The sequence below is a fragment of the Thermobia domestica genome, chromosome 11, assembly GCF_964235325.1.
Source record: "Thermobia domestica chromosome 11, izTheDome1.hap1.1, whole genome shotgun sequence".
Taxonomy (NCBI): domain Eukaryota; kingdom Metazoa; phylum Arthropoda; class Insecta; order Zygentoma; family Lepismatidae; genus Thermobia; species Thermobia domestica.
In genome coordinates, this window is record NC_137464.1 from 220,767,466 (window position 1) to 220,783,404 (window position 15,939).

At 32.4% G+C, this 15,939-nt stretch overlaps 1 protein-coding gene across 2 annotated transcripts in view; it reads left to right on the forward strand.

The window, feature by feature from the left end:
- IRSp53 (Insulin receptor substrate 53 kDa) overlaps positions 1-15,939 on the forward strand; it is a 1,174,063-nt gene that overhangs the window by 19,434 nt on the left and 1,138,690 nt on the right. The gene's annotated exons all lie outside the window — the stretch shown is intronic.

Consider the following 15,939-nt stretch of genomic DNA (forward strand, 5'->3'; position numbering starts at 1 on the left):
TAAGTACAGGTATGGTAGAAATAAAGTTACATCTGTTGCTAAATATTATATATCTTGCGTTTCTTATCACAAAATGCAGGATAAATTCAGATATCTTTATTCAAAATTATTATTTTACGAGGGATTATATTGCGGTAGGATTCTAGTGCAGTGAGAGGGGATGCGGCACAGGATCGACACGGCACAGGATCGACACGGCATACGACCGACAATTCAGCTCAGAAACCTGTTTCGGTCCTGTGCCGTGTCGATCCTGTGCCGTTTCGGTCCTATGCCGTGTCGATCCTATGCCGTGTCGATCCTGTGCCGTTTTGCTCTCACGCCGCTGCTCTGAAATAATTTAACTTTTAATCATGTGCCTAAAAAAATAATATTTTTATTATCTGTTTAATCTTTGCTCTTACAAATTATAAACTCCTGTCGATTCTATGCCTGTGCAAGTTATATGCATAGAATACGTACGATCGAAACGGCATAGAGCCGACACGGCATAGGAACGAAACGGCACAGGATCGACACGGCACAGGATCGACACGGCACAGGATCGACACGGCATAGGAACGAAACGGCACAGGATCGACACGGCGCAGGACCGAAACGGCATAGGACCGAAACGACGCACGATCATCCCCACTGCGTAGTATCTATAAAACCAAATATTTATTTCTCATAAAAGCAATCAGAGACCTGTCAATTGATTTTAAAATATAAGAATTATAAGATATTTACTATATGAATATTAATAATTGTGAGTGACAAAAGAATGATAGTGCTAAATGGACAAAATATAATTTCTTGTGTGCTTGGTCAAAAGCATTTCTATATGTATGGAATACTTATATTTATTATTATTATTATTATTATTATTATTATTATTATTATTATTATTATTATTATTATTATTATTACGTTTTAACTCGTTTTGAAATCATGGCCTGATTCCACTAGAAAGCGAAAGCCATGAGAAATGTAAGCTAAGTAGTAATATGGAATACTTTTAATGTTGCTCACTAGAGGAAACATGCTCGCATGTCTTCTCGTCTCGATATCGAGACCACAAGAGACTTTTTTAATAAGAAGCTCAGTTGGGAAGTAATAACTGAGCCGATGGCTCGAGCCGGTTCGCTTGGGGTGAACCATCGGCTCGAGCTGGCTTGGTTGGATGAACCATCTGCTCGGTTCGGCTCATCTGGGCCGAAGGCTCTTGCTGACACGGTTCGGTGAGCTGTTGGCTCGGCTCACTTCTCGGTTCGGGTCCATAGTGAGTGAGCTGTGAGCCCAGCTGCTCAAGTTGTTTACAATTGTAAACCCGGGCCGAACAGTTTTGAAGATATTTGGCCAGTGCCCTATAACTTTTAACAATGTTTGGCTCGAGCCCGAATACTCAACCTAAACCCTCAACCCAAATTCACAAGCTCGTGAACAATATCCTTGACTCCTAGAATTCACGACTACCGAGGTTAGCAATCAACTAGTTTTTTAGTATTCAAACACAGACCGCGTTTCTTTCATGTTTAAACACAGTGTTGTTATAATTATAATTATAATTATTATTTATTATTATTAATAATAATAAAAGTTGTACTAGTAGTAGTACTAGTATCATTGATAACCTATATTGTCTATGCAAGATACTTGAAGAGAATACTCGAAACTACAAACCAGATTTGTTTCGACTCGACCCGAATTCGAGTCGAGTTGGAGGAAATTTTTCGAATCGCGTTCAAAGATGTCTGTTTTTAGTCGAATCGAGTTTCAAAGAATACTCGCTCGTACTCACTCGTGCCCATCGTAGGATGACCACATTCTAACAATCGAAAAGTAGGACACAAGTATAATAGTACTGTATATGATATCTTACTGCGTCGGCAATACGCATATCATTATTTCAATTAATGTTAACCTTAAGTTAATGAACATTTTTGTTAAGAAGAAGCACTGAACAAAATTATTAAAGGAATTAAACACAACTCCAAATGCTTTGATGAATAACAAATTGGTTTATTTTATGAACGTACAGTCAAAGTTCGTGTTGGGCTAAATAATAATAATAATAATAATAATAATAATAATAATAATATAATAATAATAAATTTCGAAGCGTGGTATTATTTTAAGAAATGAAAGAAAATTTAGACCGGCACAAAGGAACTTCTATTTAACTTGGTTAGCATCACTGTCATAAGTTCAATAAGAAACCTTTCCTACTTTACCGATATCTCAACAAGGCCTTCTCAGTAAAAGCGATGTATTGTAAAAAATGGTTTGTTGATTGTTCTCCATCCCTAGTCTTCTGAGGAGTGTTAAAAAACACAGCGGTTCATCATTCAGGAAAAGAGTGTGTTTGATTCAAAATATTGTGAATAAAGAATGAAACATTAAGATATTGCAAATAAATTAACTCTGGACATTTCGCAGGACATTTTAAAGAAGAAGGATATTTCTCGATTTCCTAGACATCTTCGCAACACGCAGGACAGCTCTTTGAAAAACAGTACTCTACTGCGAAAATCAGTACGTCTGGTTACCCTAGCCCATCCGTACGAGTAACGCAGTATGGCATTTTAGCCAATGTTACCTTATATGAAAATATTCATAACTTATAGCTGTCAAGTAAAAATGTGTCCTTGCATTTACATAAAGCAATTCAGAAAGGGCAATAATAATAATAATAATAATAATAATAATAATAATAATAATAATAATAATAATAATAATAATAATAATAATAAAAAAAAAGCGATAGTAATAGTAGTACGGAAAATTGAAGTGATAACATTTGTTCACATATTCTAAGTTTCAGACCTAAAAGTAACGCGTTACTTTCGAAGTAAAGTAACAGTTACTTTTTGGGGGCAAGTAACGCGTTACATTTTAGGAAAAAGTAAAGTAACTTGTAACGCGTTACTTTTTTACATGTAACTTACCCAAAACTGTCCATGGGAAAATTGTTCACTGCTCGGGCCAAGATTGTTTCTGACTGTCGACAGATGGATGCCGTTTATGGCAGACCTTTGCCTGAAGTACTGCCCAAAGTTTGTAGTCCAACGGGTTAAGATCCGGGCTGCTAGAAGGCCAATCAATGGTAGAAATGAAGTGAGGGACGTTCCGCGACAGCCAGTCCTAAGTTGGTTTCGCTGTGTGGCCTGGAGCGGAATCCTGTTGGAAGGTCCACCTTTCTCCAGGGAACATGGTAGCAGATAGTGGTTACACTAGAGGTGTTAGCACTGTGTTCTGGTATACCTTGGCAGATGTTTTAACACCTTGTTCGCAAAAATACAGCTGGGTTGTGCTTGAGTAGCTCACTCCCCACCAAACCATCACTGAGGCAGCATGATGTGTTGGGTGTCATCCAGAAGTCCTAAACGGCAGAACTCCTAAAAATATAGGCACTAGACCTGAATTTTAGTACTTCTGCAGTTTAGGACTTGTGGCACGGTATGATTTTTAGGATTTCTGCCGTTTAGGACTTGTGCCGCGATATGATTTTTAGGACTTCTGGCGTTTAGGACTTCTGCCTTTTAGGACTTGTGCCGTTTAGGTCTTGTGCCTTTTTCATTCACTTGCTTTAGTTCTGAAATTCGCCACCACCCCACGAAATTGCGACGATGCAGCAACTAGTTGGCAATAATGTCACGAACGTAGCTAATTCCAACAATAACAACTATATTTGTACTACTAAGATTATTATTATCACTATCTGTTCTGCACTTATACGTGAATTACATAATACAACTTATTTCATTCTAAGAATTAATTACATAATTAGTTAAGAAATTCGTTTCTTTCGAATGGAGATACGAGAATCCCAAAACAAATTCCTAAAACAAAAATAAATAAATAAAAAATTGAAAAAAATGTTTAAAAAGCATATTTTACCAGACTTCTGAAAGCAAGAAAACATTCAGAATTTCAATATATACTGTGTGGAGCGAATTTTATTAAGAGTAAGACAAAAATCCACCAAAGTTTACTTAATTAAGACAAAAGCTCACTAGACATTTCACGAGTGAACATTAAATACCAACGATATACATAAAGAACCAGTAGATTTAAAATTGAACAAAGAACATTTACTATGCAATACATTGGGTGACATTCATAAGTTCTAAACGGCACAAGTCCTAAAAATATAGGCACTAGACCTAAATTTTAGGTCCTGTGCCATTTTTGCAGAAATTACTACATAGTCATTTAGGGGTGTAGCCTGCAATTTTTTCTAGGGGAGCTTGATTTTTATATATTAAAAGCAAATCAAAAGTTTATTTTCAGATTACAAAAGCTTCAATAAGACAATAAATTTATACATATTACACATGTACATAAATACATAATATTATTGTATTTCCAGTTACTTCCTTTTTGAAACCTGGACCTTGACAGAGCGTAAATTTAAAACCACAGCTTGTGGGAAATGTACGAATAAGTTAGTTATAAGAAATCGGAAACTGTTCATGGAAGTTTATTTGTTTGACTGTATTTATCTTCTGTACTCTTATATAAAAGAGTAAAGATGAGTGATTTTTGGGCATACTACTACAAGTAGAGTCGATAAATTTTAGTTATAAAATATAATTTTCTTATGAAAGCAGTACATAAGAAAGAATTTTTGGAAATAAGTATCGTAAAAAGGGTGGGGTAAGATTTTTTTAAAGGGTAGTGTATCTCGCAAGTTTCTAAAGCTAGTAAAATAAAACTTGGCATATAAGCTTTCCTATTAAAAAAAAAAAAAAACTGAAAATTGAAAATTGAAAATTGAACACATAAAAGGGAAAGAGCAAAGGGAGCACATTTTTTTATGTTCAATTTCCCCATTACTTACTCAGAAAATATGTAAATAAATTAAGGAAGGATTTGTTTAAGCTAGATGCGTGAAACTCGGCATTTGAACTTTTAACTAAAAGTAATAAAATACTATATGTTTCAGCGTCTTGAAAATTACACTTCTAAGCGAAAGGAGGGTCAGTTTCTATAATATTAAAATATCCCACTGCTTATGAGATTTGGGCAGAAAACTCTTTTTCCTTTAGGCCTCGGTTCATCCAGTTAAGCAAACGAGAGTACAAAGTGGCTGATTAATTAGGTTCTTTTAATTATTTTAACATGTTGACGTAGTTTAATTCTTTTAAAACTGTATTCTTTCACATTCTATTATAAACATATTTCATTTGCTGTAATTATTAAACACGTTTAATAAACATAAAACAGACTAACCTCCGGAATGTGTTTTTGGTGTTAAGCCATCATTTGCCGTCCGTAACATAACCTTTGATTTAAACTTCACGTACTATCAAGACTCAAGTCTCAGAAATGTAGCATATATGAAATATACTACTTCTACTACTACTACTATACTACTACTACTACTAAATATTAATAATAATAATAATAATAATAATAATAATAATAATAATAATAATAATAATATGTACTTCTGAAATACATATGTATCTATGTGTTATTAATTCTTTCATAATCTTGAAAGAAACTTTTGATTTGTTTTTAGTTTGTAAAAATGAAGGCCCTCTAGAAAAACTTGCTGGCTATACCCTGAATGACTATGTGTTGGTTTCTGTACACGTATTGTGTTATCACTTACTAGTCTAGTGTTATTTTTAGAACAAGACAATGGTTCTTGTCTTGGAATATTACTAGTTTGGTTTGGTAGTACAGTGATAGAGTGTGACCTATGATTTTATTTCCCTGTAGGGTATGCTATCTGCAATGCAATAAACTGTATATGCTTCTTCTTCCTAACAAGGCTGGGCGATAAGCCCCTGCAATTCCATTACAAATAAGGACGATATTATTTTAAAAACTACTTGGTGAACCTTTGTTAATATAACGCTATTAGTTCTTACAACCTTTTGTTAATCTTATTTAACAATTGCAAAATGGAATAAGAGAGAAAATATATAATGATGATGATAGTTTATTTACATAAGGTATACATACAACAAAAGGGAATCTGTTAGTCACTACTGTGTATCTGCTAAACCAGGGTCAAACTCTGTGTGTCACAAAGGTTAGTTTAACAGAGTTTAAAATAATAATAGATATTTTGTTTGACTTACAAAGATTATCATATTAGCAAAATGATTTGAAATAACACGCCAGACATAGGATAAGCCTTGGGCTATATCGCTTAGAATTGTTTTAAGAGTAAATATATCATTTATGCATTAAATTTCATTACTGGCTACTTACACGTTTCGGCCTCGTATTGGAAGTCAGCTTCTCGTGTTCTTTTCATATTCCACGATAACTGTTTTAATTGCACACTCCGCCAAATTACCTTTCCGACCTTACAATACTTTCTTGGAAAACTTCGGCTAACATATATCACCAGACGTTTGGAAAACCGACATCCTTTACTTCAGGATACAATGCGTTATTTAGCATTTCACCCAACACCTCACCGTTACTATCATTCTCCACTTTCGCTCCTATAATCTACCACCGTTAGATCCCTCTTTACTTATCATCGCCGATTACGTCATTCATGAACATCTTCCTCTCATTCACCCATCATTTCCAGCACAGTGATTACCATTATTTACTAACATGGGACTCATTCATTTTCATCATTGAATAGAGCAGCCTCTAGGCTAAAGATAAGCTCATTTGTCTAACTAATATCACCCACGTGTTGTCCTGTGTATGCATCTCGCCACATCATTCACGCCCATTACTATATCATACGTATCGTGCATTCTATACCTAATCCTTCGTTATGATCATTAATGTTCTTTCCTTATAATATACTGCCTGATTATTTTCTTATTTATCTTCTTACTAATAACAATCATATATATGTAAAGTAACTTGGCTTCAGTTATCGCATCCTTATTGGTATGCAACCGTGCACATCACATGGCATCAGTTTGAGGGAATATTATTGATGAATTGGCAATGGCTTTCATGTTCTTGACGCTAATCCTTACATTTCCGACGATTTGAACTCACGTTTACTGAGTATGAGTGCATTCTGGGGATTTTTCGTAAAGTGTTTCCACACATTTGAATCACCCTGCTTCACTGTTATGCTCTACCGACATTGCAGATGTCTTTCTAGAGCATTTGAGTACAAATTCGCTATACTTAATACTCAGAACATCACTGTTGTCAGTAGTATTGATTTAGTGTGGTATCCATAAAAGAGATGCGACAGTTGATAAGAGATAGTTTATCGCTTGTTTAATTAAGGATAAGGGGGACTATCGAAGGAGGTGATGCAATAGGGTTAGGAAAGGGGGAAAGGTCAATTGATTGATAAAGAACACGTGATGTGTTTCACAATGATAGATGACGAAAGGAAAGGTTGAATGACCACTACGAAGGTCACAGTGGATGGTCCCTGGAAATGGCCCCATGACCCAAGATTGACCCCTGTATAGGGACCACGTTTTTTTTAGGGACACCCTCCCCCTGTTTAATGAATTTTTTAAAAAATATGAAATTATATTTATGTGGACACAGGAATTGAACTTGGGAAAATAGGAAATAACTTTATTTTATTTTATTGCATTATTTAGCCATACTTGGTGTTCATACTAAAGACGGAGTCTTGTTCTTGCACATCCATCACCGAAGAACTTAAGACATGAACTGAGGTTTAGCGCGCTTTGAAAACCCGGATGAATTGACCTTTGTACGATTAGATAAACTTGTTGAACGACGAAACATCATGTGACGATGTGTAATTTTGACCGTTGATACATGACTAAACATCATGTGATAAGTAATTTGGGGCTACAATCGTATGATTAAGTAGCATGTGATTGATGAGTAAGTACATTTGATTAGGCATAAGATGAACACGTGATGAATTTGAAAGTACTTTAAATACAAGTCCTAAGAGAGAAAATATATAAAGACACATAATGCAGTCGTATGAAAAGAAGGACCACTGCAATATTGAAGCATCATTATCTGATGCTGAAACAGAAATATATGAATCATCTTCAGATGAAGAATTTGATATTGATGAAATAGATTCATCAGTATCAACAGTTTCAGAAACCCCAGCATCATCACCATCTTTTTCATCAAGATTTTGGAGTTTAGACTGTTCTTGTAATAGTCAAAATGTGGACCGAGAATGTATAAAGAAAGCTATTGAAAAATGGAAATTTAACGACACGTTAATATGTGATGGTTGTAGAGAAGGATCGTATCATGTGTATGCGCATGATTGTATGAAATTACCCCCAAAATCATTGGAAGTTCGTGCTTGGAGTGTTATAGCAAGCCCTAGTGTTGAAGATGATGTGTTTTACCTGTATGCCAACACCCACATTATTGGAATACTAACAAGAGAAAAATTTTATGAAGCATATTTGGAACTATTAAATGATATAGACTATTTTCCGGAATTACTAGAGGTTCTATTAAGAAAAGACAGAAGGAAAAATGTATCCGAATAGTGTGAGTGTTTTATGTGTGTTATGTAGTGCTAAAAATATTAATGTGAATTGTGTATTAAAAACAATAAATGTATACTTACGTGAGAATAATCCTCTGGATTGCAAATCAAGTACTTTTCATGATATTGGATCATTTGCAGCAAAGTATTTATCTCTTGATAAAACTCTTGGTGAACTTTTTGAATTGTATGAACAAGAACATAGTGAAATTTCATTTATATGCTTTATGCGTAAAACTTGTGATCTTTTAAAAAATACAGAATTTGTTGGACAAATTATACCATATTTCATTCAGCGCACAAATGAAATTTCACCTTGCGTAAATCAATACATTATTGATATTCAAGGTTTCAAAATGTCTGATAACGAATTTATTATTCGTGAGTTTTGTCTTAGCGCATGTGATGATACAGTAAATTTTCATTGCTTGGTAAAATCACCAATAGAATATAACTTATTGTCATTAGGTTGCCAAAAACAAATTGATTGGCTGACATTGAATTTACACGGATTGAACTGGGATAGTAAAACAGGATATACTGTATCATTCATACGTAACCTTGTATATCAATTATGTGCTATGAATTCAACCTTTTATTGTAAAGGTTTAGAAAAATCTCTTTGGATTAAGAGAATATTTGCATTAGATAATGTTATTGATTTAGAAACAAAACAATGTCCAGCATTAAATGATTTGTGTGGAAATACATTTAATGAATATTGTTCTTTTCACAAAAATGTTGTAAAGAAATCAGGATGTGCATATCGTAACGCACAACAGTTGAATTACTGGTGGAAATATGAAAGATCAACAGCATTAACTAATGCATTATCAAGATTGTAACGAGGATTTGTAAATTAAATGCATGAATATAGTTTAAAAATTTTTATTGTAAAAAATATATACAATAATAAAAAAATAAAAAAAATTACCTGTGTTTTCTTTTTAAAATGTTGTTTACATGTTTATAAACAATATCATCATTCTTTTTTAAATTTTTGTTGTTAAACAATTTTAAACACTTTTCAAATGATTGAGTGCGAATAATATGATGCAAAAAATATAATACAAAGTATCCGCATAACACAGAATCATCGTGCTGATATTGTTCACTGTTTGTAAAATATAATTTAGTATTTTTGGATAAAAAATTTTTTATTTCCTTGGGAATGTCCATAGCAAGACTGTCAAAATAAAATCCATGTTTTTTCCCATTAATGTACACTGCGACCCAGTGTGATCCACTTGAATTGGATGTATCAAGATTAATAACAAGTGCTGCAGGTGGTTCTACCATTACAGGAAGTTTATCAATAGGATAAATCCCGGTAACACTTGCACCAGTCACTTTATCAGTCACTAACACTTTTAACAATTCGTCACTATACATGATTATTATTTTTCTTAATTATAGTAGGTATGTAATTATCACTGTTTTTTACATGTAAAACATAATCATACACTTTTACATATTCACTATATAGTAATGCTTCATGAATACTGCACCTATATTGTCCAAAACGATGTTTATTATGTGCACACTTGTGAACGTGAAAACTTAATGCAGTATACTTTGGACAGTCTATTTCTTCCAAATTTGTAACATTTCTTTGCAGAATTTCCTCAAGAAAACACTTTCTAGTTAATCCATACGTGTAAATACTGGTGGTATTTGAACAATATGATTGAATTATTTCCTTAAGAAGTGAATACTCTACATCGCCTTCGTGCCAGGTAATGCCATATACATTTTCACTTAGATATTTGTTTGTATTTATGATTGGCTCAGACAGCTTATTTAATGGATATGGTGGTTTAAATATCCAATTTTGTAAAAACGGAACGTCAGGATTTACAATTGCTAATTCCTTTACAATAAATTCCTCATCATTATTATGGAATGCGGAGAAGTGTACAACAACCCTCATTCTACTCAACTGAATAAATTAAAAGGTGTTATCAGTATAAATATTTCTATCTTTGTCTATTTGTGCTAACGAATCAAATTGCGCATAGACAATACATGTAATTGGTTCAGTTAAAGTTTCTGAAAATGATACTTTTAAATTTACAGGAGAATCACGAACTACATCCCAAGTGTTGTCATCTAAAGTTCCAGTTGGAGATAGAATAAATGCATACAGAGTATATCCATTAGGATATTCTTCAAGAGTAACAGTATGTGAATAATTTTGATAATATATACCAGTACCTGATATCAGAGTATAGTAACTTAGAAGGTATAAATCATTATTAAAATCAGGCGTAAGGGGGTTGGGAGGGAATGATTTTGATCCAACATGTAATTGCAGTTTGTTAACGTTAAAGTTCCGGAACTCATATGGATTAAGATGTGATTTACCATTGAAGGCTGTGTTGGAAATGAAACCAATAACCAGACCTTTAGGAACATTACCCAGAAAGAGATTATCAAGGTTATATGACTTGACTTGTGCAGGAATAGTATAAGATCTTGTTTCTACTCTTGTGAGAGGTAACTTGGCCGTTTCTGAAACCATTCGTGTATTTAATTGCATAGCTAAATCTGCAGCAACATCAATACGACGTACATGTAGAATAACTTCCTCAAGTGCAACTTTGTAACTTGTATTTTCAGGAGACATTAAACAAAAGTTATCTTTACTACGATGTAATTTTACACGTAAACTTACTTTATTAGGAAGCATACGATCTAAACTTACAATATCAGTATGAAGACGTCCGTACATTTCAAAAGATTTACTATTTTTTATTTTATTGGTACGCTTTTGAAAACCATCATTTGTATTATCTAATTTATTAAAATTTTTTGCAGTATCTTTATGCCACATAGCACATGCTAAATGTGTTTGAGAAGCATCATGAGAATAATTTAATAAAGTTTCAATGTATGCACGATAAGGATAAGATCCTGATGAAGAACTAATTAATTTATCATTTAACGAAATATCAATTTGACTAAATAATGAATGTAGGAAATTATTTACTGGTGCTACAACATCATCGTTAACTAAATTTTTACCATCATCTTTTGTAATTTTACAACGTACATAAAGATATAGATATGCTGGATGAATAAATTCTCCTGTTTCTCCAGGAATAACAAATTCAATTGGTCCTTCTGATGTTAATGTAGAAATAGGTCGATATTCAGCATTTATGGTTGCTTCAATAGCTGTTTGTGTCATTGGTATTGAAAAGAAATCAAATTCATTGGTACAGCATTCAGAACTATCGGAATTTAGGAGCGACATTATGAAAAGATATCGTTTATATGTTTACGTTTTGTTGGTGGTCCAAAATTTACAATTGTAGGAGCCTTTCTTTTGCGTGACCGTCTCTTACCACTACCAGTTAGCAACTGTCCAACTTTATTAATAGCTTTTGTCTTTAAATTATTACCAGCTTCTTTTACACGTGCACGAACCGCTTCTTTAAATGGTTTATTTTCCAATACATCACCCGCAACTTGTATACCGGTTTGCAATGCTTGACGTCCTACAGTTTTTGCACCTTGTTTAAGAAATGGTAATGCAAAACGAAATAACCCTTTAAAGAAACTCCCTATACCATGTCCCCTTTGATATACAGGTCCTGAAAAATATGGTATTCCACGTCCACGATGTAAAGTAACACGTCTAGATCTCATTTTTTTATTATTATTATTATTTAACAGGAGAGCGTTTAAAATGAAGTGTTACGGTCAGTGTCCCAGATCGGAATGGCAAATTTCGCCCTGCATGATCTTTTAATAGTATTTCAATTGTGTTAAAACAAAATTTTGCAAGTGGCATATAATGAATATCTTCAAAAGTAATTGTTTGAACTTTTCCATAATTAATATCTGAAATTGTTCCTATACGCAGTAACGGAGCTTTTGTATCACCTAAAAATTGATATTGTATAATGTCGGTATAAATAAAAATTTGATGTGGATATCCAATATCTACGTATGGCTGTTTGAATCCACGGCGTTCTTTTACAAGATCTGATTTTTCAGAAAAACCTAATTGTAAAGCTAATGTAGGTGACAATGTAACAGATTCTACACGTTCATCGCATTCAACACGTACAATATTTGAAAAGCTAAATCGTATAAATCTTGATATTGTATTTAATTCATCTATTAAATGATGAATGGATGGATAATATCCAACAACAACTTTACTTTTCATAGGGTTTGCATTTTTAAATTTGTACCATACAACATTTTCGCCTTCGGTGACGTTATAACATGTTAATGGAATATGTACTTCACTTAACCCTACGTACCAATCGGATTCTGATAATCGTATATTATTTTTCAACTGATTAATAAAATGTGTTGGATTATTTGTAGGATATACATTTGTACTAGCATTTGAAACTAATGTAATGTAAAAACTATCATCAATACTTTCAGAAATCATTTTCGTTTAAAGTGAAGTGTCAAGTTTGAAGTCCCGAAACGAAATGGTAATTTTAAACCGTGTTCATCTTTTAAGTTTACTTCTATTGTATCAAAATATTTCTTTTCAACTTTAACATAATGGGGTGTATGAAACACAAAAGATTTTACATTACCGTGTTGTACATTATATACACTAAGTTTTCGAATTAACGGTCCAATATTTTGTTGATGTTTTACAATATCAACACATACATTAATTGAATTGGGAATATTATAATCTAAATTACACGGAAATTTACCCCGTGATAATAATAAATCAACATTTCTAATTTTTGTGTATACTACATTTTTAATATCGTGTGTATTTTCATTAATAAATCCAAAAATATGTTGTAATCCTGGTGTAATACCAATCATACATTGATCTTCTAATTTTAAAGAATGTTTAATTACAATTTGATTTTTATTTTGTAAATATTGTAACATACGAACATTTTCAGGAATTAACTCAAGAATAGATTCAATAGAAGAATAATATCCCGGTGTAACACGAACATGATGACGTTCAACTTTATCATTGATAACAGTAGTAATTATAATTTCTTCATTTTCACCAACATTATAAAAACTCCACGGAATATTAATTTGTGTTAATGCAACACCCCATTCCCCATCACTTAAATCAATAGGTTGTGCTAATTTAACGCGAAATGAAGCTGTTGTATTATTATTAAAAAGTTTACTACTGGCATTTGAAGGAAGAGTAACGTAAAAGTCATGTGTAAGGTTTGAATTCATTTTGCAGACTGAATAGAATCGGATCTAATCCATGAATTCATACTTGACGGATATCCCAACCATTTTACATACATCCACCCATTTTTACGTTTTAATACTTTTTCAATAAGATAAGTTTTTTTTTGAATTTATAATTACTTTTTGTAATTCTTGGGCGTAAAATATTCCTTTAATTTCTTCTCCATTCCAATCTTTTAATTTATAAGTCACAGGATTAGATTTAATACATTTATCGACAATAAATATTTCTTGTGACCATTTAGGTAAATATCCTTTTTCCAATACATGTTTATACTTACTAACACGAACATAATCACCCGGACTAAATTTACAACTTTTATTCTTTTTATTTATTGTATTTCCGTATAATGTTTTCCACACTTGATTCACATTGGAATCATTTACTTCTGCAGGCGCCATTTTAATACTTGAATGATATGAATGGTTATAATTATTGACAATTTGATCTAAGACATTAATATAACGATAAGTATTTTTTGCAGTAAAATAACGATACAATTTTTCTTTTATCGTTCTTATAAAACGTTCTGCTAAAGCACATTTAATTTCAGAATGAACACTATAATGATTAATTTCATATTCTTTAAACAATTGTTTTACATGACGATTATAAAATTCTGTACCTAAATCGGTTTGGACATTAAACACGGGTAACTTGAAATTTTTTAAAATTTTTCTTATTGCTTTTACCATTTCAGGACCTTTCTTTGTTTTTAAGGGGACACAATATGCATAACGTGAAAAAATATCAATACAACATAATATATACTTATAATTATTATTATACTTTGCAATGTTTTGCATATCTGCCAAATCCATTTGTAATGTTTCATTTGGTGCACTAACATAATACTTTTTCCGTTGAAAAACTTTACGAATTGGTGCATGCAATGTATATGCATCTTGAGAAGCTAACCAATTTTTAATTTTCTTTTTAGATAATTTTGTTTTACGATGTAATGTTTGTATACTTGATAAAGAATTAGGATTTGAATAATCATAATATATTTTTGATAATTTTGTCATTTTTTTTACATACTATACTCTTTCCAATGTTTAAATAAATTAGATACTGCTTTAGGACTGGATGATTTTCTTATTTTACGAATACGTTGTCTACTACTACTAGTATTCAGTTTTGATGCTGGTGTACCAATAAATTCTTTAGGAACATTAAGATCTTCTAATAAATTTTTAAATTCATAAATACCTATAGGATTTCTTGAATATTTTCTTGTACGAACAACATCATTTACTAAATCTATAATATTTGAACCAGGTATTGTTTTTCCTTGGATACGGACTATGCCAGACTTATCCCACTGAATTTTATCAGAATTTGTTAACTGCTTTAATAATAGATCTGTTTTCCTACGTAGTGTTTTTGGTACTGAATGTAAAATGTCTGATACAAATGGTAAAATAGAAGTATTGTTATCCTGTTGCAAAGCAAGTGATGATAATTTTTCTTCTTCTTTTTGTTCATCTTGAATAACAGGTAATGTAATAGGTTTATGTGAAGAAGAAGAAGATGTATACTGTAAGTAACGATGCAAAGCTTGTTGATATAATTTCCATTTTTGTTGTACACTAATATCATGACGTTTTAAAATATTATTCATTTCTTCATCTAAACGTGATTGATGTGAATCTATTGATTTAAGATTGGACTGAATTTCATGTATTGCATTTTCAGGAACTAAAATCATTTTACGTAATTCTGACATAATTATCGACTAAAAATACTACTGCCTACTGCTGCTAGAAGTGGTCCCAAAATTAATGGTAAAAGTGCACCACCTTTCTGTAGTAACAACCTCTTCTTTTTCTTTAATGCAGTACGCTGCTGAGATAAAGCGCGCAAGATCTTTTTATGTCTACGTAATCGTTGCTTCTGACGAGGATTTAAAGGGATGTTTCCTTTTATTGTGTTTTTAGCTACTTGAGAAATTGTTCTTATTAAATCCCCTGAAGCATTTTGTAAAATTTGTTTCCGTTTTGTATTTTTGCATTTGCACAGAGCACGGAGCGTGCTGTAGTGTTGTTTTACCTTCAACATCTTGATAGCAACTAAATAAAAATTTCTGTATGCATGTCTTTTATGTTGGCGTATACATGCATAATTTCATTAGGAAAAATATTTGTACGTATTCGCAATGCATCGTTTGTTTTTTGGGTTAGGTCAAATAACAAATAAGTGTGAGGCTCACGTGTTACTTCTTCGAATACATTCACAATTTCCTTACTATATCGAGGCATAATTTGCCTTGCTAAATATTGTATTTGTAATTTATCACGAGGAT